Source organism: Suricata suricatta, chromosome 2 (assembly GCF_006229205.1).
Source record: "Suricata suricatta isolate VVHF042 chromosome 2, meerkat_22Aug2017_6uvM2_HiC, whole genome shotgun sequence".
NCBI lineage: Eukaryota > Metazoa > Chordata > Mammalia > Carnivora > Herpestidae > Suricata > Suricata suricatta.
Genome location: NC_043701.1, coordinates 15,514,186 through 15,538,227, shown reverse-complemented (window position 1 = coordinate 15,538,227; position 24,042 = coordinate 15,514,186).

Below are 24,042 nucleotides of genomic sequence, written 5' to 3'. Positions count from 1 at the left end.
TGGAGCAAAAGAGTGGGAACTTATTAGTTAAATGAATTTAAGGAAATATATGTCCACGCATTAGCTGACCTCTAAGCTAATTAAACAGAGGTCTGCATAGAACAACAACAAATATAGACTTTAAAAATTAATAAAGCCACTAATCAAACAAATACCCTGATATAATAACTGATACATGCAGCAATAAAACAAACTGGGTGTGGGTGTGGGGGGGGGGCATGGAGATAATCTGACTCCTACAGATGCTCCATTAAATTATTTTAAAAGCCCAGTTTCAGTAACCAAAAAACAAAAAAACAAAAAACAAGACACACATAATGAAATTGGGGAGTATGGCCCATAACTAGGGAAAAAATCAATAGAAACTACTCCTGAAAAGCTCAGATGTTGCAGTTACTACACAAAGTTGTAAATGAACTACTCTATGTATGTTCCAAGAACTAAAGGAAATCTTGCCTAAAGAATTAAAGGAAAACATGAGAATGATAATTCACCAAGGAGACAGTATTAACAAAGAAATCATGAAAGAGTCAAATAGACATTTTAGAATTCAAAAATACAATCACATAAGTAAAAAGCTCACTGGAGAGAACCAACAGCCCAAAGTGAGTGGGGAAAAGAAAGAATTAACAAACTTAAAGACAGGTCAGTGGAGGAACAGAAAGAGAACATAATAATATAAAAAGAAACAAAGCCTCAGAGACTGGGACACGAACATCATACCAGCATATGCAAAGTGGGAGCCCCAAGCAGAAAGAAGGAAGAGGGGTAGAGAGGGTAGTTGAAGAAAGTAATAGCTGAAAATGTCCCAAGTTATGGAAACATTAATGTACACCTTCAAGAAATTCAGTGAACTCCAAGTAGGATAAACTCAGAAACCTACATCTGGAGATTCACAAACTGCAAAAACAAAAACAAATGGAATCTTGAGAGCAGCAAAAGAAAACTGACCCATCACATGCAAGCAATCTTGAATAACATGAACAGCTGACTTCTGATCAGAAAACGTAGAGGCCAAAGCCAATAGGATAACATGTTATTAAAAGAGCTATCAATAAGAATACCAAATTCAACGAAACTATCCTGCAGTTTGAAGGAGAAATGAAGACATTCCCAGCTAACTGCACACTGAGAGAACTATCACAAGCAGACCTGCCCTCTCAGAAACATTAAAGAGAGTCCTTCTGGCCGAAAAAACAGGATGTTACACAGTAACTTGAATACACACAAAGAAATAAAGATCACCAGTGAGTAATAAGAAACAAGAAAATATTTTAACTGTATATTTAACTCTAATCCCCAGAGCAACCACTAAGAAAATAAGTAAAAAATATATCATTAAGACGGGAGTAAAATGGTACACTAAGAAATATATATTTAGCACAAAAGAAGGCAGTCGTGAAGAAATACAAGAAAAAAATATATAAAGACGGGTCTCAAATAAATAATTTATCTTCCCACCTTAATAAACTAGGGGGAAAAATAAACCTAAACCCAATGCAAGAAACAATAAAGTTTAGAGCAGAAATAAATGCAACAAATAATAGAGAAAACTTGCAAATTCAAATGTTGATTTTTTTTTGGAAAAGATTAATAAAACCGAAAACTCCTCAGCTAGGATGACCAAGAGAAAATAAGGAAATTGTGAAAAGCTGGAATAAAAGAAAGACATTCCTACTAACCTTACAGAAATATAGGGGATGCTATAAACAACCCTATGCTAATTATATATAACCTAGATGAAATGGAAAAATTCCTAGAGAGAAGCAAACTGCTGAAAAAGACTCAAGAGAAAAGCAGAAAATCTAAACTAATCTATAACAAGAGATTGAATTAGTAATTTTAAAACTTCTCTCTCTCTCTCTCTCTCTCTCTCTCTCACACACACACACACACACACACACACACACACACACACACACAAATCCCCAGCCCCACATGGCGTCATTGGTGAAATCTACCAAACATTTAAAGAAGAATTAATACCAGTCTTGCAAAAACTTTTGCAAAAGCACCTTCCAGCTTATTCTATGTGGCCAGTATTGCCCTGTGTATTAGTCAGGGTTCTCCAGAGAAACGGAGCCAATAGGAGATAGACAGACATACAGATGGAAATACAGACAGATATATAGACTATCAAGGATGTAGAGGAATGGGACCCTCATTCATCACTAGCAGGATTACAAAACAGTACAGCACTTTAGAGAACAGTGTGGCAGTTCTTCAAATGAGATCCAGCAATATTACAGCTAGGTTTAAATCCAAGAGAAATGAAGTCATACGGCCACACAAAAACTTTTACATTCATGTTCATAGCAGCATTGTTCATTATAGCTAAACAAAATGCAGAATATCTATTCAATGGAGTATTATCTGACAATTATAAGGAAGGAAGTCTCATACGTGCTACAACATGGAAGAACCTTGAAACGATTATGCTAAGTGAAAGAAAGAAGGCCACAGAATACCATATACTGCATGATTCCATTCATTCCAAGTGTCCAGAATAGGCAAATACATAGACAGAAAGTAGATTAGCGGCTGCCAAAAGCTGCAGGAAATAGGGATATGGGGAGTGACTACTAATGAGTATAGTTTCTTTGGGGGATGATTAAAATGTTCCAAAAATAGTGTGGATGATTGCCCAACTCTGTGAATATACAGTACTAAAAATCTACTGAAGTGTATACTTGAAAAGGGTAAATTTTATGGTTTGTAAATTGTATTTCAAGAAAACTGTTATAAAAAAAAATCCCAAATTCCTCAGAGGAACAGATTGAGTTCAGTTATTCTGCCTATAATGTATCCTTTGAAAGAAATCAATTTGACATTATGGTTCATTAGTTTGGGGTTAGACTGGTTAGGAAGTTGATCACCTATTTTCCTAAAGAAAAATGATCAAAATATATTTTGAAACCTCCAAGAAATAGGGGCATCTGGGTGACTCCATTGGTTAAGTGTCTGGCTTCTGCTCAGGTCATGATCTCACGGTTCATGGGTTGGAGCCCCACGTCAGGCTCTGTGCTGACAGCTAGCTCAGAGCCTGGAGCCTGCTTCGGATTCTGTATCTCCCTCTCTCTGACCCTCCCCTGATCGCACTGTCTCTCTCTGTCTCTCAAAAATAAATAAAAAACATTAAAAAAGAAAAAGAAGAAACCTCCAAGAATTAAAGCCAGAACATGAAGGCACAATATGAAATGGGAAATGGTAAGGCAGTTAACTTCACCCATCCCAGTTAAGGGATGCTTGAATAAAAAATGACCAAACGAGAAATTGGTTATAATACCTCCCATACAGCATAAAGTCCTGCCCACTCTTCCATCAGGTGCATCAATTTTGTATCTTTAACTAGAGTTTAAACTCACTGTAATTATGAACCATGTGTTCCCATTTTTTTAAACTCCCCTGTCGTGATCAGTTCCTTACCAATTTTTAGTATTCAATGACATTAGAAATCACCTATTTCAACTGTTCAATAAGCTTATCTCCAGATGACTTCTGGGAATAAAGGAGGAAGAAAATACCAGAGACAGCAGGAATACAGGGCATGGTTGTTTTAGATAAATAATTCCAGGACTTTTATAAGGGGAATGAGAAATCTAGGGTACCCAAGAGATAGGAGGGTGCCAGTTTCTCCATTAGAGAATGTGGCAGGATAGGATGTGAGGTTGTTCAACAGAACTGACAAATGTCTGCTCCTCCTTAGGACAAGTTAGTGATACACTATCCAGGTGACTTCTCACTGGTCTCAGGAAAGGAAAAAAACAGTTTGGAGCTCATTTTTAATAAGTACAAATGTAGAGCTGGACAAGAATGGAAGAGCAGAGATTCATTTCAGGCTTTCTGGCTTAAAGCTTATTGATATTCAAGTCTTATTTCGGAATTGTACATTCTATGATATCTCTCGCACTATCTTTAAATATTCTGCCCCCATCCAATGCTCATGATGCCTAATCAAGTGTCTGCCAGTTGATCCTCAATAATCATATACATCAGATTCTAAAGCAAGAATTTTGTATAACTTGGAGCAAAGAATTGCTGTCTCACCTTAGATAATATTAATTCTTCATTTTGCAGTGTTTCATTCTACTCCATCTAATGAAATCTTGTACTTCTCCTCCTATCACTTGTACCCACTGATTTGTCATCTTCACCCTAGGGGCCTCGGAGACTTTTGATAAGGCATGACTCTGGAGTCAGAGAGAGAAAAGAAGGAACTACCAGCTGGTGCTTAAAAAGCTGGAAAGTCAAACGTCCCGCTAACTTTCAGATCAACATCCAACTTCTTTCTCTGTGCATTCATACTCCCACACACATGGAGACACCTGCAAAGATATTCTTGATGTTGTTTTGAACATACAAGAAAGAAGGCAAAAGTAAATAAAGGAAGAACAAGAACAATGGTAAGTGGATGGATGGAGTGCTCGAGAATGAAGGAAACTGCTACCTCTCCCCGTGCCCACCTGGACTCGCCTCTTTCCTACTTCCCGGAGATGGAAATGGGATCAACTTTTCTGAATCTCATAATTTTGGGGGGGAAATCAAGATTAGAAGAAGCAAGGGTGACTGGGCATCTAAAAGTAGACAACAATGTCCTTTGCATCATTACAGCCATAAAGCATGTGGCAAAAACAAACAGCAATAACAACAAAAACATGAGCCCATTTGACCTAGGACCAGGAAGCTTTGACCCTCCAGCTCCCAACCACACAGTTTTGAAAAAGTCAAACTGCAGGTTTCAGCTCTCAGTTTCACCAACCACAAAATGGACAGTCACTATGGCTGACTACATAGTGAGCAACGCCATCACCCTTTCAGCCACGCACTGCAGAGTGTGATTTGAGTCCTCACAGCAAGTTCTATGAATTGAGCAAAGACTACTCTCTTTGATGATGTATATTATTCCTAATCCTGAATGGTGAAGAATGGAGTGTGTTTACATTTACGCACTGGGGGTGAGTGCAGGAGGAAGAGGATTAGTAAATGTTCTGGAAAAAAACAAACATGAGGTCGTGGCTGGGAAATATGCAATCTGGAAAAACTGCAGGCCTCAGCTCTCTATAGGAAAAGCTTTAACTTTCAGATGTGCCCCCTTGTCACTGCAAAATGTGGGAAACTTTATGCAAAATGTGTTTTTGGAAAGAACTCTGTTCTAGTTCTAAATTTACTACATCTCTCTTTCGTTGCTAACTTTAATCTTCTGTTGCAGTTGTTTTCGCACTTGAAATCATAATAATACTCTATTTGTGACACCATAATTGTTGCTATGTAACCACACGTGCTGTCATCAATAGGGTTACGGCTTTAGGGTGTTGGGAGATTTTCCCACTGAGTTGTTCCCACTGCCTTATGAGGAGATATTCTCCCTCATGAGAAGAGTGAAGGTGCTTTGTGGAGACACACCGGTCTTCTGTTGTAAATTTCATGTCAGTGCCAAGTTACTGAGGGTCCTTCTTCCCGTCTTCCTCTCACCTCCAATCCCCCCCTTGCTGGAAAGCAGATTACCTACAAGTCAGAGAAAGTCTGATGCATGGCTGTTCTGCCTGCACATTTTACTCTGGCCCTTATTTAACTGGGCTTCATTTAACTAATACCTACAGGGGCACCTGGGTGGCTCAGTCGGTTGAGCGTCTGACTTTGGCTCAGGTCATGATCTCACGGTTCATGGGTTCGAGCCCCGCATCGGGCTCCGTGCTGACAGCTCAGAGCCTGGGGCCTGTCTTCGGACCCTCTGTCTCTCTCTCTCTCTGTCCATCCCCTGCTCATGCGCTCTCTCTCTCTCAAAAATAAATAAAACATAAAAAATACCTAATACCTACAGATATTCATTAACACAACTTGTGAAACCCTGTGCCAGATGCTACAACGAATAAAAAGAGATGAGAAAAACCCTCAGGAAACTTATTATAGTTTAGGAGGTTAAGCAAAATGAATACTGAAAGCAATTAACACAAAGCAAAGCAAATAAGGATCACTAGGTGAGTGTCGACTCTTCAAACAGGAGTCCAAAGGAAAGGCAGATCAGGTCACTTGCAGTAAGAAGATATCAGCCAAATCATCCTGGAGACATAAGTGGGTGTTTAAAATGTTTCCACGTTTGGAGAGAAAAGATGGAAGGGTCCTAGCCAACAGAGGAAGGGAAGCAAGACAACAAAACTCAAGTTATGGTGAGGAGATGAGATTTTGTAATAGCCAGATAAGGTATTCATACAAGGAAGTGATCAGACTGGAGCTCTATTTTATGATTCTAATAGCGGTGAGTATATTAAATAGATCCTCAGAGGAATCCTCCTTACTGACTTCAGGTTTTTTCAAGAGTTATGTATACTATTTATATCAGCACTGGTGCCTGGATGGCTCAGTCACTTAAGCATTTGACACTTGATTTCAGCTCAGGTCACAACCTCACACCCCGCATAAGGCTCTGGGCTGACAACACAGAGCCTGTTTGGGATTCTCTCTCTCCCTCTCTCTGCCCCCTTGCTCACTCACATGCGTGAATGCTCTCTCTCTCTCTTTCCAAATAAATAAACACTTAAAAAAAGAAGTTTATGTGTTCATTATTTTATTTCTTTTTGATGTCATTTTTTTCTATGTGGTCTACCACCTAAGATAATCCACCTTTCACATTTAGGTGTTTTTGTCTAGTAGAGTTTATTAACATCAAGTGTCATTTTGAAGAGTCTTAATATTTTTCCCTGAGCAAAGTGATTTCCCCCACTTACCACCTATGAATTACTTACAAATGCAGTTTCAGCTGCAGGAGCTCCTGTTAAAATACAAATACTTCTATATATACAATGGAGTACTACATGGCAATGAGAAAGAATGAAATATGCCATTTGTAGCAAATGGATGGACCTGGAGGGAGTCATGCTAAGCGAAATAAATCAGACAGAGAAGGACAGATACCATATGTTTTCACTCATAGGTCTAACTTAACAGGGGACCATGGGAAGGGGAAAGGGGAGGGGGAAGAGTTAGGGAGAGGGAGGGAGGCAAATCATGAGAGACTCTTGAATACCAAAAACAAACTGAGGGCTGAAGAGGGAGGGGGGAAGGGGAAGAGGGGGATGGTCATGGAGGAGGGCACTTGTGGGGAAGAGCTCTGGGTGTTATATGGAAACCAACTTGGTAATAAACTATTTTTAAAAAATACAAATACTTCTGCAGATGTACCATACCAAGTCCATATCAAATATCTTGGAGAACTCAATAAGCATTAAATACATATTGATAAAGATCAAGAGTTGAGGGCTAGACAGGGCTGAGTCCAGACCTCAGTTCTAACACTCATTTGCTGTAGGATCTTAGCTATGTGAGGTAAATAGTCTGAGCATATGCTTTTCACTATCCAAAAAATAAGTTAATAAGTGTGTTCAACTTTGCGCAATTATCTACTGTGAGGCTTGACTGCAATGTCCCTTTTGTGGGAGAATCTAAGCAAGCACTCAACAGTAAATATTTGGTGCTATTTCTCTTCACATCTCCAGTTCCCATCTCTCAGTCGGTGCCTAATGCCTAATTTTGATCTTGTTGTCAAAACAAGGAAGCAATAAGACACTTATGTCTTATGGGAGCTTGACCAGTTACTTACCTTCTCTGAGCATCAGTTTCCTCCCCAAAAATGAAGAGAATTGCCACTTTAAAGTTACTGTAAAGAGATCCGATAAGAAAAGTCTCTGGAATGTTCTAGGCATATACATAAAAGCAAGTTTTATCTGCTTTAATAAGCTTTAATAAGACTTCATTATTGGTTCTTTGCCCTGGAAGAGATCGTCCACAAGTCTCTTTGGCCCCCTACACATTCATTTAACATAAATAAAACACATCTGCTACGACAAATTATCTGTAAGAGCAAAGGTGCAGAAAAAAATGAAAAGATTTAAACTTTCTCGGTGTTTCTGTGCTGGGCGTTAGCATTGGTAAAGGACAAGAAGACACAGAGCTGAGCTAAGAGCCTGAGTGAACACCAGGAAGGAGAAAAAATGGGGTATGTTTTTCTTTTCATAAAGAATCCTCCATTAAAAAAATTATTCACGACATAGCTTTGCCTAGCCGCCAAAAGAAATGGAAAATGAAATTTATCCTTTGAGAGCAGAGTAAAATTTCTGTCTATTTAGCCTAATCGTCCTTTGTAGGCTTATGGAGTTGAATAGATATTCTTTCTAAATCTTCATCCACGTCTCCTTTTCTATGTTGAACTTAAATTACTCATTTTCTAAGTCTGTGCTTTCAGCTGTGTTTCCACCGACTCATTCTTAAAGGGAGCAAGTTAAAAAAAAAAAAAAAAAACCCAGAAGCAGCTGGGCTGTATATTACCTACGTGTTTATACATCCCTGTCATTAAAAACTGCAGGTTGACACACACGGATGACTCCACCATTGTACTGATGTGTATTCAGCGCGATTTTGCCAAGATGCTTTAAAAAGATAATTTCACTCTGTATGCCTTTTCCTTCATTTTATTTATGTATTTTAACATAATAGGTTCTGGTTTGTGTACATCTCCAGTAAATCCGTTTCTTTGTCTCTCAGCTGTGCATGGGGGAAGCTAACGCTGACTCACATCTGGTCTGACATCTCTATTGAGCATGACAGCATTTTCCTTACCTGCCTGACAATCCCCAGTGCCGTTCCTGGCGAGTGAACGAAGAGAAAAGGCCTACCATCCCCTCTGGTGGCCGGGGCAGTGGGGAGAACAGGTCTCTGGCCAGAGAAGGGCCACCTGGAGTCCTCATGAATCACCGAGGCAATCTGCTGGCTTGAGAACTTCCTGGACAAGGATCCAAAGGGAAGCAGCCGTGGTTGCTTTCCCAAGCAGACGTGACCCAATGATTTGTGACAATAGGGTATTGTCCCCACTAGAAACAACGGAAAAAAACCACGTTCTTCAAGGCCAAACAAGGGCAGTGCATAAGTATGCAATCAGGCAGACAAATACAAAAACCTGCCCTGAGCTTTACTGAGCCCCAAACCTGAGATGATTCACACCTATTCTTGTTCTCATCTCCAGCATTTCCCCCTGGAGGGCTCCCCTTCATCACATTAATTCCACTTGCTCTCAGACGGCCATAATCTCTTAGAACTGTGTAATTGGGAGTACCTTTGAGGTCACAAAGGCCCAAGCTCTCGTTTTAAAGATAAGGAACCTGAGGCTAAGGAAGGTGAAGGAACCTGAGGCTAAGGAAGGTGAAGCCCAGACAGGCCAGTCAAGGCTAAGCCAACATCAGCGCTGTGGCCCTGAGTTGGGGTGAACTAAACAAAGCATGAGAAGATAATTTCTGAGACGCTAAGTGATCATGCGGGTAGGGCTCGAGCTAAGGAAGAGCCGGGGGACAGGGTATTTCATTCCCCCTTCTCGGCCTCTACTGTGAGTCACTTGTGAGCAAGAATAATTGCTCAGCCTCCCTTTTCTACCTGCCCTGCTCATTCTTGTTTAGTATTCCCAGTTACCACATGAGGGTCCTCATCTGAAAGACGGGTGAAAGGATGTCTTTCGAAGACAGATCAAATACACAATGAGTATGTACAATGAATATAGCAATAGTAGGAGCTCTTACTGACGGTGAATATATGTCAAATGCCTTACAACTTGTGTTTCATTTTTTAGAAGAGCTCTCTGAATCAGATTTGTTGCCCCTATTTTACAAATGAAGACAGTGAGCCTGAGAGAGATTAAGAAACCAGCCTGAAGTGATGGAGACAGGTTTTGACAATGGGTCTAGCCGATTTCAAAGTCAGGGCTGCAGGAGACTGGGAAGAACCAGGTGCTAACACTCTGCATCTGCTAACACTTTGCTCAGGACTGGGATTGCTAACAGAGCCAAGCTTCTCGTCGGCTCGCTTCCTCCCCGAGCATGACATTGTCCAAGCCAGTAACCCAGACGAGGCAAAGAAGAACACGAATTGCATAAAATCCTTACATGTCCACTCCCACACACCAATCATCACCACCAGCCGAACTGACAGGGGGCATCAGGAAAGGAAGGAATTGGACCACGCAGGCGCTTCTTTCCCCTACCCCAAGAGCCCTAGGAGAGCTGATGCAGTACACGGCACAAATGAAAAACCTGTGCCAAACCCCCAAGTCCAGAGTCACTGGAACAACTGGCTGTGTGTTAGGTGATTTGTTCTCTTCCATGAAGAGATGCATTTCACTTTAATTCCCACATCTGTCTGTGAACATTCAAAATACTGTGCATCTTGCAGCACTGAATGTATATCTGTTTCCAAATACTGGTTTTCAAATACTGAAACTTCTTTTTAAATAAATTATTTCAAAACCTCCACTCAAGAGCTGTTTTCTTTTAGATTTCGATGCCTAAGAAACTATATAATGATGAAAAGCTACTAGGAACCAGTAACGCTTCCAAATGAATTTTGCATTTTGTCATAATAGCATCTAGGTACATTGGGAACAAAGAAATGTTGCATTTATGCCTGAGCTACACAGTCTGTGCAGTCTTCAGACTGCATTGGAAGTGCAGATGGATTTACATCTATAAGGCTCGCAGCAGCTCGCGGCTAAATGAGCCGCCAAGAAAGTCCAATTCCTGACCATCCTGTAGGTCATTGCTTCTCAAACTCTCATGTGTCAGGATTCATCTGGGGATGTTTTTCAAATGTAGTTTCTAATTGGGCAGGTCAGTGGTGGGGACAGGGGAGGCAGGCCTGAAACTCTGCACTTCTAGCAGGCTCCCAGGTGAGGAGAATGCCACTCTGCATGGACACAGTCCAAGGAGCACAGCCCCGGCACCATACCTACCCGGTGCAGCCCAGATTTTCACCTACCTGCCTTCCCACTCTACCGTATTTCCCCTACTCATCCAGCCACACCCCCCTCTTGCCGCCATTTTTCCTAAGGGGTGAATATGGGTCTGTGTATGTGAAGGTAGCTCCCAAAAGGGTGAATCTTATCTCTCAGGCTTCACTGATTCCCCTTTCATTCCCACGGCACTTACAGCCCAGGCCATGCTACGCAGACAATTAAGCTCTTTGCCTAGGGTCGCCTCGCTGCTGTTTTGCATGTGTTGGTGTTGGTGTTGGTGGGGTTTAGTCGTATCTCTTTGAAAGCAGAGATGAGGTAGAATATATTCTCCACAGAAACCAATATTTGCCAAATAAGTTCTTGGGAGTTGATATATTATTTGGATGAGAAAAATATGGTATGGGTATTAATGTGCAGACAATTCAGCATATGAATGAGAGAATTATATGTATATACTGACTGCTAAACATTTACTTCCCAAAATCATAGGTGCCATTTATTAAGCACTTACTAAGAGTCAGGCACTAGGCTAAAGGTCTTGTGCGCTATCTCATTTAATTGTCACAGGACCCTAGGAGGGGAAACTCCAAAGCTCACATGTCAACAGAGCGCTGCCTCTCATTAAATGCCTACCAGGTACCAAAACTCGGTTAAAATCTGGTAGAAGGTCACAGAACAAGACATTATTCTGCTCTCTAGGCAGTTGCAGGCACAAATAATGAGACTGCACATTGACAAGTATAATAATGCAGGTCAACGCACAGTGCCACAAGAGGAGAGAGACCAATCCGGTAACACTGAGCAAGGCCTAAGAACTGACATTTAAGCTAAATATTAAAACAACAACAACAACAACAAAAACCTTGGGCCCAAGCAGAGGAAGAAGAGCATAAAAAGAAATGGTAATGCATGTGCAGAGCAAGAAGTATGACAGAGCATGGTAAGGTTGAGGAAGTCCCTGAAGCTTGGAACGCACACTGCACATGGCAGCACGGCAGGAGAGCCGTGGGGGGGGGGGGCAGTGGTTCTACCTGGGGAAGCGGGGGTTGCTACGTGTGGAACTTTTCTCAAACTGCACATCCCCACCTCAGGAATAAGCTCATCAGAATCTCCTGAAGAAGAGAGTTGGGAAATGGAGAGTTTAACATGCTCCCTTAGGGATTCCAATATGGCCACCGTGGGGGGACAGCCCCCACTGAAGAAGTACGACGTGCTTAGGATTGTGGGCTTTATCCCCTAGGCACTGGGGGCCAGAGGGCTTTAGAAATGGGGAAATGACAGAATTGGATCTATTTTTGAAAGATGCAGAGTATGGATTGGAATGTAGAAAACGTGGAAACATGAGGCTGCCGAAATCGCAGTAATATAGATAATAATAGCTTGCACTTCTTGGTGTCCCAGGCACTGTTCTGATTTAATAGTGCAATCAGCAGATTTGAGAGCCTGATCTGAAGTGATGTCAGGAGAAATGGAAAGAAGGACTTGCTTCAAGAGCGATCTATAATTGGGCAAGACGTGTGCTTAATGTCAAAAAGATTGGTATTTTGTCTCCAGGTATCAAATGGAAGTCTTGGGCTGTCCTAAGCCCTGTTCCTCTTCTTCTCAGCATGTATGACAAACATCTCAGGAGTGTCCTCATGGGAAGAAATTTAGAGACATGGCTCTCTAGGGTCAGCATTGAAACTACACAAATTTACAAGTAAAAAAAGGTGAAAATTCTTCCAGAGCCAGGAGCAGTTTGGGTGCTGTGTCCTTGGCCAAAAATGATGCCAGAGTAAGGCATTTTCTTGCCTGCATGAGCAAAAGTCCCATACATTTCCTGGGTCTGCTGAGCTTAGAAACTGGAGATGCCCTACACTGTTCTCTCAAGAGAGGCCACTGCAGCCACTGACAAGCCAGAGAAGGGCTCCTGTCATTGGGGGAGCCGTGAAAATGGGAAGTAGTCTGACTTAGGGTTGAATTAATAATAGGATAATTGGCGACAGTAAGTTCAGAAAGCATCAAAAACTTCCATAATGCTGGGGCGCCTGGGTGGCTCAGTCGGTTAAGCATCCAGCTTCGGCTCAGGTCATGATCTCATGGTTCGGGGGTTCGAGCCCTGTGTCACGCTCTGTGCTGACAGCTAGCTCAGAGCCTGGAGCCTGTTTCAGATTCTGTGTCTCCCTCTCTCTCTGACTCTCCCCTGCTCACACTATCTCTCTCTGTCTCTCAAAAATAAAGAAAAAACATTTTAAAAATGTAAAAAAAAAAAAAACTTCTATAATGCTAATAGTAAGTTCTCTTCAAATTAATAAATTTTTGTACAAATTAATCCATCATTCATTTATTGAGTGGCTGCTATGTGCCAGGCGAAATATTAGAGGCTGGGACAAGGAGTTATAGGAAGAAAACAAGTTTAAAGAGAAAGAAAAAAATTATACTATGAAGCAAGTTTGATTCCCTCTGAAACATTTATTATCAAGGTATTACATTTTCTCAGACCTCTAGATGGATTTTATGGTAAAGGTTAAACAAAGAAAACATATCCGATCAAGGTTATAGCTTGACTGCCCCCCAAAAGTCCAAGCCCTTGACTCTGGATCACTGCATGAACGGAGAGGAGTAGGAGGTCCTGCAGGCACAGAACCAGTGTCTCATTCATTAAAGCAACAACAGTCAGGGCCGCCTCTCTATAAAGGGCTGGTTGGGGCTCTGTGGGACCAAGGTGAAAGTCGAGAATGTTGCCTATAACTGTGGCAGAAGGAAAAGAGATCGCTGGATAGGCTCATGTTGGCAAATAACCATTGCAGCCCCAGAAGGAGTACACTACTGAATGGTGTACAATCACAACATATTGTCCAGAACTACTGACATGGCCCCGCCCAAATATAAAAAAGCCAGGAAGTACAACCTACAATGCTTCCAGAGTGTAGAGCGACAGAATATTTAGCAAACAGCACCAACGATTACCAGAGACATGCGTCAGAGTTGGCCCTGTTTTAACTAACCGTGATCCCAAAGACCAAGTTCATGCACCAACCTCGATCAGACAATCTAACATGTTCGTTGTCAACAGATAAACTAAGATTGTTGCTGTATTTCCGCTTCTGAAGCAATGGTGTGCTATCCAAAGATGAAATGACAAAGAAGGGAAAAAGATCTGTAATAACACATCAAATTGAGCTTGAAGTGATTAAACAGTAACACCCCTGAGCTATTGTTTACCTACACTGATATCAGGAGGCTCTTTAATGGCATTACACTGGAAACATTATGGGTTTCACAAATGGCAAAATCCATTCTAAGTCCCATTCTGACCAAGAACAGACAAAAAATATTTAATACACCCTCTCCCACCACTTTCACCCAAAATCACACCCCGCAAAAGCCGGCTTCCCCCCAAAATAATTTATTGACCAACTTTAGAAGGAAATGATCACAAAATACTCTGTTAGAAACACTGAGAAGTGCCAGCATTTTTCCAAAGCCTATCAGACAGAACTGAAAACTGTCATGTAAATTCCTTGAATGAGAGCTGTGTCACACCCTCCTAGATCAATCGGACTGTGTAGGACAACTGTAACATGTGCACCCAGTTTGAGGCAAAATCATTCCCCAGGTCACACTGCTTAATGGCAATTGAGATCTAGTTTCACTGTGGAGACAAATGCAGACTCATCTCAGGATGAGCGACCCTGCCTTCATTATGCCCATGAAACATGTATTTAAAATGAAATCTTCATAATTTCTGATTGCTCTGGCAAAACCAGGTAGGGGGCAACTCCTGAAGTACCTACCTATTCTTGCGTTGTGACGTATTTTGCTCTGTTCTACATCTCTCACACAACCTGCACAGTAACTGTCTTCTTCAGAATACAGATCAAAACCCTGAACTTCAGGGAAGTTGAGTGCCTCCCTCATGATCCAATAGCCCCTATAAGCAGCAGAGCCCAGAACGAACACCTTTTCTTCCCTTTCCCCCAGGCTTCTGCTTTGAAACAGAACCAGTCTACTGTTGTCAAAGAGGTAGTTTATAGTAATGGTTAATAGGCTTTGGGCAGAACTGACCTGGGTATGAACCCAGCCCCAAGCCTTTGAGTTGCAGCTTCCTCAATGGTAAAGTGGAGATAAGCTTCCCACCATGTGGTTTTTATGAAGAATAAATAGGATTATGTAGAATGTGTAGGATGGCCTAGTACATCATAAGAGTTCCATAAATATTGGCTATCATCATCATCATCATCATCATCATCATCGTTGTCATCGTCGTCTGGGTTCCAGGTGCTATAAAGGAGAGAGGCTTTTAACTGTAGCAAAGGTTACACCAAACCTCTTAAGCAGTTTTACATATATTTTCCTGGAGTTAATAAACAGCAAGGTGTCAGGGCAAAATGACTAATGAAGAAATCTTGCTCTTCTAAAATTTGATATCTTGATATCTGAAAGATACTATACCAAGCCATTGGCATGTACTAATTCATTGAATCCTCACTCACAATAACGTTTGTGGCAGATTCTGTTAAAATCCCCATTCTGTAGATAAGAAAATTGAGGCCAAGAGCACTTAAATAACTTGTCCAACTCCACACACTACAAAGTGGGAGAGTCAAGATCTAATTCCAGAAACCCTGTGTCCTACCCACTCTGCCAGGCTGCCTCTATGTAATATTGATTATGTGCTAATACTATTTGAGGCAATAATAATACAGGTTGTGAAATGTCATGCAAAACAAAATCCTGCAGCTTCTTAAGCTGTTGTTGCGTGATGACATGAAGCATAAGTTGTGAGAACAGTAGAACTGATCAAGAATTCAACACAGCAGAGCCCCAAACAATGACACTGGGAGGTATGGCAGGGGCATAACTTGACATACACTCAGAAGGAAGGGAGCCTCACTTTTTAAGCCAGGTAAGTAGACCAATGATAATGCTAAGAGGCAGGATCTATCCACACAAGAACAGACTTCGGGGACCCAGCTACAGAGCCCATGCTGATAATGCTGGTGATCACAGCTCTGCCAGCATTGCTGAGATGAAGAGATCACTCTCGGGCATCACCTAACAAGAAAGAACAACTGCATATGAGCTTACATTAGTGAAGAGGCTGAAAACCAATTCCTGACTTGGCCTTGGATTTCTTATTTGGTTTCGGCAAACTTAAAGTCTTCTTTGCATGTGTTAGAGTAGGTGAGTAAGGATGAGTCCAATGCTAATATTTCCAGGGCAGACTCAAGTCAGGAAGAAGTAACCATGATCATCACTGTAGGTCATGTCACATGGAATATGCAGGGCTCTGGGCACAACCGCTCTGGGAATCAAGTTGTTGGGTGTTGAGTGTGCTGGTGCTGACTTGACAGTATTAAAGACATCAAAGACATCTACCATTTAAGGAACGAAAACAGAAAGAAACTGACCTCTACGTTCCACTTTGTCCTCTATGATGAGGACAGCTCCCAAGGACCTACAGCCTTTGTCACACTCTCCAGTTCCAGACCACTTTGCAAAGATGGCAGAAAGTCCTTAGCTATAAATTTCAAATGCTAAAACAGTTCCTACCATGAGACAGATGGAAAATGCATTTTTGGCAATATTCTAACCCACTCAAATGTAGTGATTTTTCTCCAAATTGAATCTCAGAATTTCAAGCTTCATTTAATGCTGGCAAAATACAACTTCCTGGTTCAAGATATTTAATAACTCTAATAGTTATTGAGTGAGATATGGACAAATGAGACTAATATATGGATATAATTTCCCTTGAAATAATCTCGGAAATGAAAGCCCAAGGGAAAACACGTTTATAATGAGGCAAAATTGATTTTTGCTAAATACAAAAATAGTGCAGGACACATTATTAAACCCCAAAGGGCAGCTCTGCTGGCTCTTTTGATCAATAGTTTGTTCTTTCAATTCTCTGCTTTCAAAGGCTCTCTGTAGTGATATGGATGTACATGAAGTTTGAAGGGGAGAAATGAGGAGAAGAAGCCACCAGTGAATCATGATGACCCCACTCACAAAAGCCTTCATGAGGCCTCTTCTAATATCAGGGCTTTCAGTTTAAGAGTTAAGAAAAACTTCTCAGCACTGGAATGGAACACTGTAGAATGTGTGTACCAAGTGGGGTTAAAATCCCATCATCAATTTCATCACTCATAGAAGGAGGAAATCTCTTGCACTCTTGAACATTTGACAGCTTCTAGCTTCTCTGACTATAGGGATTCCAGCTGTTCCAAGCAACCTGGCACACAAGTTGAGGCTTGGAACTAGACTAAGAAATGCCCTAGACTAAGTATTATTAAATAGCACAAGCCTCCCCGGAGAACAAGTATAGAAAGAGATCTGAGCCTACAAATATTCCAGAGACAGAACAAACTATGTAGGTGTATCATTTATATTTAAAATCAAACGGTATGCTGGGTGTAGATCAAATAAGCATACGAACTAAAACAAAATAATCCATTGGGCAGCAGTTTCTCCAATTACTGGATTACTTAATTCTCCAAGATTGGACAATGGAAGATAAGCTTCTCCTTTGCTAGTCTGAATCCTGATGCAAACATGGAAATGTCAATAATTACCCAAAAGATCTGTTCTCTTTTTGCCTCCCAGTAATAAATAGCAGTAAATATCATTGGTTTTTGGTTCATAAAAGTAGAATTACTTGCTTTACTGTTACTTTTCTTGAGTATTTACAGAATCTGCATTCTTTCCCCCCAATTCTTTAAAAAGCCATCCGCCTCTTTTCCCTGCAGCAACTGGAAAAAAGACAATGGTGTATGCACCTGAGAGCTAGGAGAATGTGAAAGCCTTCACCTCCATATGTGAAACCAGAACACCTGATCCCTCTAAGAGAATCATATCTTTTTTAGTTGCTGGTCCAGCTTCTGCCAAAGTCTATGGTACTAATCTAAACTATGGTACTGATCTAGCTAATTTCAGATACTAGCTAACTGGTTTGCTCAACTGGAAGTTGATTTCACTGTGAAATTGAGGGGGGAAATAACCACCTAACTGGTCTCTAAATGTCTTCTTCTGATGTGGGTTAAAAACAAATTCTCTAAAATGATACATTCATTCTCTCATTAGACATTTTCTAATTCATGTAGTTATTGAAAGCCTACTACCACCCATGAGCCACTCAAGTTCATACTAGGGATATGAATAACAATGAGGATCTAAGCCTAAAGAAGCTTTTAGGCAGCATGCATGACACTCATAACACTACCTATTATCTAAAGCCTCTATAATATCACTTATCCTACTGTAAATAAAAAATACGATGGCAGAACAAAGTGAGGAAAAATTAATTCTACAACAGAGAGGAGAGACTCTGGACTGATGTGACTCTTCTGCTCTTTCTGTTACCTGTGTGGGTTTCCTTATAGGCTCTGTTATGTTGACGTGACTTCAGGGTGCTCCCCATGTCCTCTTTCTACTCATCCTGTAGACTATTCTTAGACAATCATGTTCGTTCTCGTGATTTCAGCTCCCACTGCAAAATCTGCACATCCAGAATAGACTGTTCTCTTGAATGTCATATTCCCTTACACATTGGACTTTCTCATCTTGCTGGCACACAGGTGCCTTGCCTGCCTGACATTTTGTTTTCCTTTTCCCCATCCAGTGCAGTTCATCATCCTCTACCCTTTGTCTGACGAGTTAGCTCCACTAGCTAACCAAATGTGAAAGATGGAAGTCACCTTTGATTCCTCCTTCATTCCCAATAAATCTCACTCACTCCGCAAGTCCTCTTCATTTTAAATTCTGAAGACGGCCTCCATACCCTCCATCTTCTGGTCTGTCCTTGCCCCACTTCCATTCACCTACTCTGGCACAAGATTCTCTACTGACCCATCCTCTGTGCAGTAATTTGAATAATCTAACTGAAAGACGAATCTGAAAGATGCACTCCCTTCTCTAAAACTTCTCTCTACCAGCCTTTGGCTATGTACGGCCACCCATACCAGCTGTAAGAAAGCAACATACCCTCTGTTTTTAGTATTGGCTCACTGTTCCTCCCATCAGCCTCCAGGGCCCAGGACTTCTCATGAAGGGCCTCTCCCTCTGCATAATTTTCTCACAAGAATTTTCCAGCCTTTACCTCCCAACTCTATTCTTCCAAACCTTCTGTTTTACAAACTCGGTTTGACTTAAGTCCTTGCATCCAGACGTCGTTATACCTATACCTCGGGCTGGAGTCTCCCTTGCTGCATGTTCCACTGCTACACATTGGTTCCAGCCAGTCCCATAACAGCTCCAGTTTCTGGGGACACAACTTAAATAACAAGAAGAACTGTGATGCAGGAAAACATCAAGACCCTTTCTGGGCTCAGGCCTAGCATGATGGCCCTAGCTCACCACTATCACCTCCATCTACCTGTTGTCGAACTCTCCCCCACTGGATGTAGAGGAGATTTCAGCTTTCAACAACAGAGCCCAAAGCTCTTCATATTCCAGTACCAGCAGCCCCTCATGATAGAGGTACAGCCATCCCCCTCTTTAGCCCCTCCTCATAACCTAATAGCGCCCTCCAGTGTCAGGAGGTCTATCTGCATGTGAAGAAGGTAGGAACTCAAAACTCCATATGCTCTGCCCCATTAACCCCAAGAGCTAGTGGTGAAATGAACTAACGACGGAAAAATCCTCCCCATCTTTTCTCCATAAAATGTATTTACACCAGCACTGACTGAGCTCTCACCTATAGTCCCACCATTGGCAGAAGGAAAGAAGGAGGAGGAGGAGGAGGAGGAGGAGGAGGAGGAAGAAACAAGGTGTCATCTTCCTCCCTTGTTTCCAGGTGGTTGACAGCAGTGACTGCCTGCCATCCTAGCAGTGCCACACTAGGGCTGCAATGTTATCTATTGAGGTCAGATTCATGGCCTCTTGCAAAACACAGGCTGTGGTGCTTACACAGGAACTAGAGGGAAATGACCCAGCTGTGTGTCCTTGGTTCTGAGAACTCCAGAGCCACCAGGACAGGAAGTGTGTAGATGTAAGCAGTGAGCAATCTCACAGTGATGAGAAGCATCCTCTGCTACCTAGCCACAGAGACTCTCCCAGAGGTTGCCTCTAAGCCACGCTGTCATCGTAGTTATATCTATAGCTCATTCCTGACATTGACAATGATCTGTAGGAATTTCTGATGGGCCTATGTCAGAAGAATTGTTCAGCATTATGCCGCTACTTAAGATACATTTTTTTCCCAAGCCCAGGATTGTCATGGAGGCCAGGGCTCATGGTATCTGCCCTCCTAACCAAAGTATTCCTTTAAATATGAGTACTCTAGTCAACAGCTTTGACTTATCTGGGTCATCAGACACCCTCACTAGGGTAGCACACTCCATCGTTGGCAAGGCACCAATCTTTTCATTATTAAATCTCCTATGTTCACCATCCATTCACCCCTCTCATTTCTATCTGACCTGGCATCTCTGGTTTGGAGCACATTGTCTGAAACTCCTTCCATCCAATTCTCAAGTCCCTATCCACTCCCCACATCATATTCAGACTAAAAGCCATAAAGAACTTGGGCAAATACACAACAATCACATAAGGTGTTATTCCTCCCTAGCATGGCTACTTCACTATCTTTCTCAGTTTTTTCATATGTGGAATGGGAATAATTATACTGCCTCCTCCCAAGGGTTGTTTTGGGAAATAAATGAGTTAATATACATAAAATGCTTAGAATAGTGCCTGGTGTGTATATATAGTAAAAATAAATGTTAACCACTGTTATTATTCCAGCACCACAGAAGCTGCATCTAACTTGCTGCAAGTCTCCACCCAGAACCCGCAGATACCAAACCTTTCCATGCATTTGCTTATGTGCCCCATACTATTCTAGGTTTGGGGGATATAGCAGCAAAGAAATCAAAGAGCTCATGATGCTTACCTTTTAGTGGGGGAAGGGCGAAGGGTAGATAATGGAAATAAATAAACACATCATAAAATACCAGATAGCATCAAAAGGTACCAAGAAAAAAATAGGGATGCTAGACAGTGACAGAGAAGAAGAGGCAAACTTTCCTGTGACAGGTGGGGTGGCAAGGCAGCCCCAAAGAAGTGGCCTTGAGCTAAGACTCAAAAACTCAAGAAGATTCTGAGCTCAGAGCTAAGACTCAAAGGAGAAGTCTTTGGGTTAAGACCTGAATGATAAAAGTCAGACATGGAAAGGTCAAGAGCAGGACTGCCTCAACCTTAGCACTACTGACACTTTGAACCAGATAATTCCTGTTTGTGAAGGACTGTCTTACACATTGTAGGATGGGTATCAGTGCCCCCGGCCACTAACCACAGGTGCCAGTAGTCTCCTCAGGATTGTGGCAAAATCATCCTCACTAAATAACAAGGATATGACAACTTAAGTGACAACATTACCACCATCTGCTTTCATTTATTGACCCAAGCCATCACTTTATATTCACTTTATATTGATATATATTGATAATATATTCAATTATCAACTCACTTTTAATTTTCTATACAATCATATCATTTCTAAGCCATGGTTTTGCTTATGTTGACCTCTTGACTTCTGTGGAAGACCCTTCCCACCCTTTTCAACTGAATAATTCTTCCTCATCCTTTTTTTCCTTCTTCCTCATCCTTTAACACTTAAAGTATCCATTTTCTAATTCAATGCTCATATCTACATCACTATAATACATATGTTATAATTACCAGTCTACTTGTCTAGCTCGCCCTACTAATCATTGAAATTCTTTAGGTCTGGGCTGGAAATGAAGTTATTCATTCATGTCCGATGCCTAAAAACACTGGGCTCTTGACACATCCTTGGTGCTTAATACATGTTGTTGAATGAATTAATTGCTATGCCCTCAAGGATACTACAATCACTTACAGGCCAGCAGATAAATGCAGATATAACTCAAATAAAACAAAAAACTAAATGTGACATAAGAGAAATAACAACAAAGTGTTTTTAGAGTTCAATTCAAGAAAAACTACTTTCCACTGAGTATTATACTCATTTGCATAGAACAACGTAAATACTGTATGCAGTTAAATGGGGACCCCCGCCATCCCCCAATACACTCATGTAGTCACAGACCACGATCATAATTTCACTAGTGATCAGCAAAGGCCTCTCAGACCAGATGTGAGGATGTTTGTGGTTTACACTATCCTTCCCACTGCAAAGCTGACCTGCAGACAGCAGCAAATTATTTCAATGCTAAGAACCCTAAGAATGTGGGGGACCCACGCTGTGTGTCTGAATTACGCCAGTGCCAAAAATTATCTTGTGATGCCCAGTCTCTTTATGATGTAACATCTACTAAGTTTTATTCCTGTATGTGTGTCCCACCCTCTTGAGCCAGAGCAGGGCAGACATCAGACACTGTCTGCTGGTATGAAAGCATCGTTGTCCATAATATGTCCCTGCACACACTTCACTGGTTGCTCCATATTGTGAATGTCCTTCTTGGTTATACCCATATTTGGCTGTCAGACCATCAGTGACATTGTCTCAGAGCACGAGGACCAAACCACATACAAACGATTTATCCCTTTATTTACAAAGATGAAGTAACTGGAGAGTAATTTGAGAAAATGAACAGGCTAGGGACCAAAAAACTCTTAAGGCAAAACTGAAGAAAATACATTCAACTCAAAAGCAAACAGGCAACTTGGAGATTGGGAACTTGTCTGGAATTAGGCCAGAGTATTCGTCATGTGGTTTCAGAAAATAATAACCCCCTGGGTTTTAAAGTTCAACAAGCATAAACTAACACTTAGGAGTCCAGGAATGTGTCATCGGCCACACAAGTACATTCCTAAAATGGCCCAGCTGGAACACTCAGCTAAAGCTTTGTGTGTCGGTGTGGTTCACTAATCAGTTCCTGCAGTGCTGTTTTTTGTACATATTCCCATCTTCTTACCCTAACTCCCAATGGATTCCTACTCAAACCAAAACTCAAGAGAAACTCATCCCAAATGTCTTCCACAAAATTCATGCACAGATAGCTTTTATTTCTATGCTTACTGATAACTAGTAATACAATTGGAAATAATGTTAAACTTCTAAATAACTTTCTTCCCTCAAATGCCGGGAGCCACAGCAAAGTCATTATCAAATACAATTATGTCAAAACAAAAAGCAAAACAAACAAATAAAAGACACTTCCAACTGTACAGATGTGCCATTTCACAAGTGGCCATCGTGAGGCACAGACAGGTCAAGTGTTTTAGCCGGGGTCAAAATCATGATCAGTGAAGCAAGACTTGGATATTTAAACTCTAGCTTAACTCCAAACCTGGAGCTCCACACCCCACTTGATGTACCTCTTAATATAGCTATTGAGTCCAGCCCACATTTAAACACCTACTCACAGACGTTACACCAGATAACACTCTTCAACGAGGCTGTGTTCCCAGACCCACATCTTTGTACCCACACAGAGAATCCAAGAATTTCAGACTACAAGGGATCTTAATCTAGCCCTGCCTTCTCATTTAGTAAGTTATTTCAGTTCTCCACAACCCACCACAATGCTTTGTCACCAATAAGGTGAGGTCCAAACTCTTTTGGGGGGCAGCACCTTCCATCATCTGACTCTACTTCCTGACCCACAGCCTGCCAGGCACTTTGCACCTGCACCTCAGAATCGACAAATGACTTGACTTTCCTCGAATACACCATGCTTTTTCAAAACACCGTGACTACGCTCTGACTTCTCTAGAGCACACTTTCAGTCCTCGTCCCTGTGCAGAGTGGAGCTGTCACAATCTGTCTGAACACCCCCACTGCTATAACACATTCTCAGGCCCCTTCGGAGAGCATTACTGCCCCCTTCCTCCACCATCCATGACACTCTTCACGTGCCTCTAACATACTATCTTTTTCATCATGTGTAAATCTATGTTATTTGTATATCTGTCTTCTGACACCAAAAGGTGAGGTCCTTGAAGAAAAGGACTATATTTCATTCATTTCTGTCATCTTTGTGTGTAGACTGGCACCCAGTGAGTTCTCTATAAAGTCAGAGGAAATGAGATAAAGAGAAATAGAAGAAAAAGCAGAGGATGCTAAAATCAGAGAATTTAAGAGATGTGCTCAAGATCATCCAACTGGACACACGGATTCCACATCCAGGGAGTCCAAACAGTCACACTCTGTCATACAGACCAGGAAGCACAAAGTCACCTTGCCATCTATCCAGCATCCCACGTCCACCCATTTCCCTCTGTTTCCTCTCTACCAGAACATAGTTCTGAGCATAGTTTCCACCCACAGCTCTGCCATAGCTCTGGTGGGAATAATTGCACGT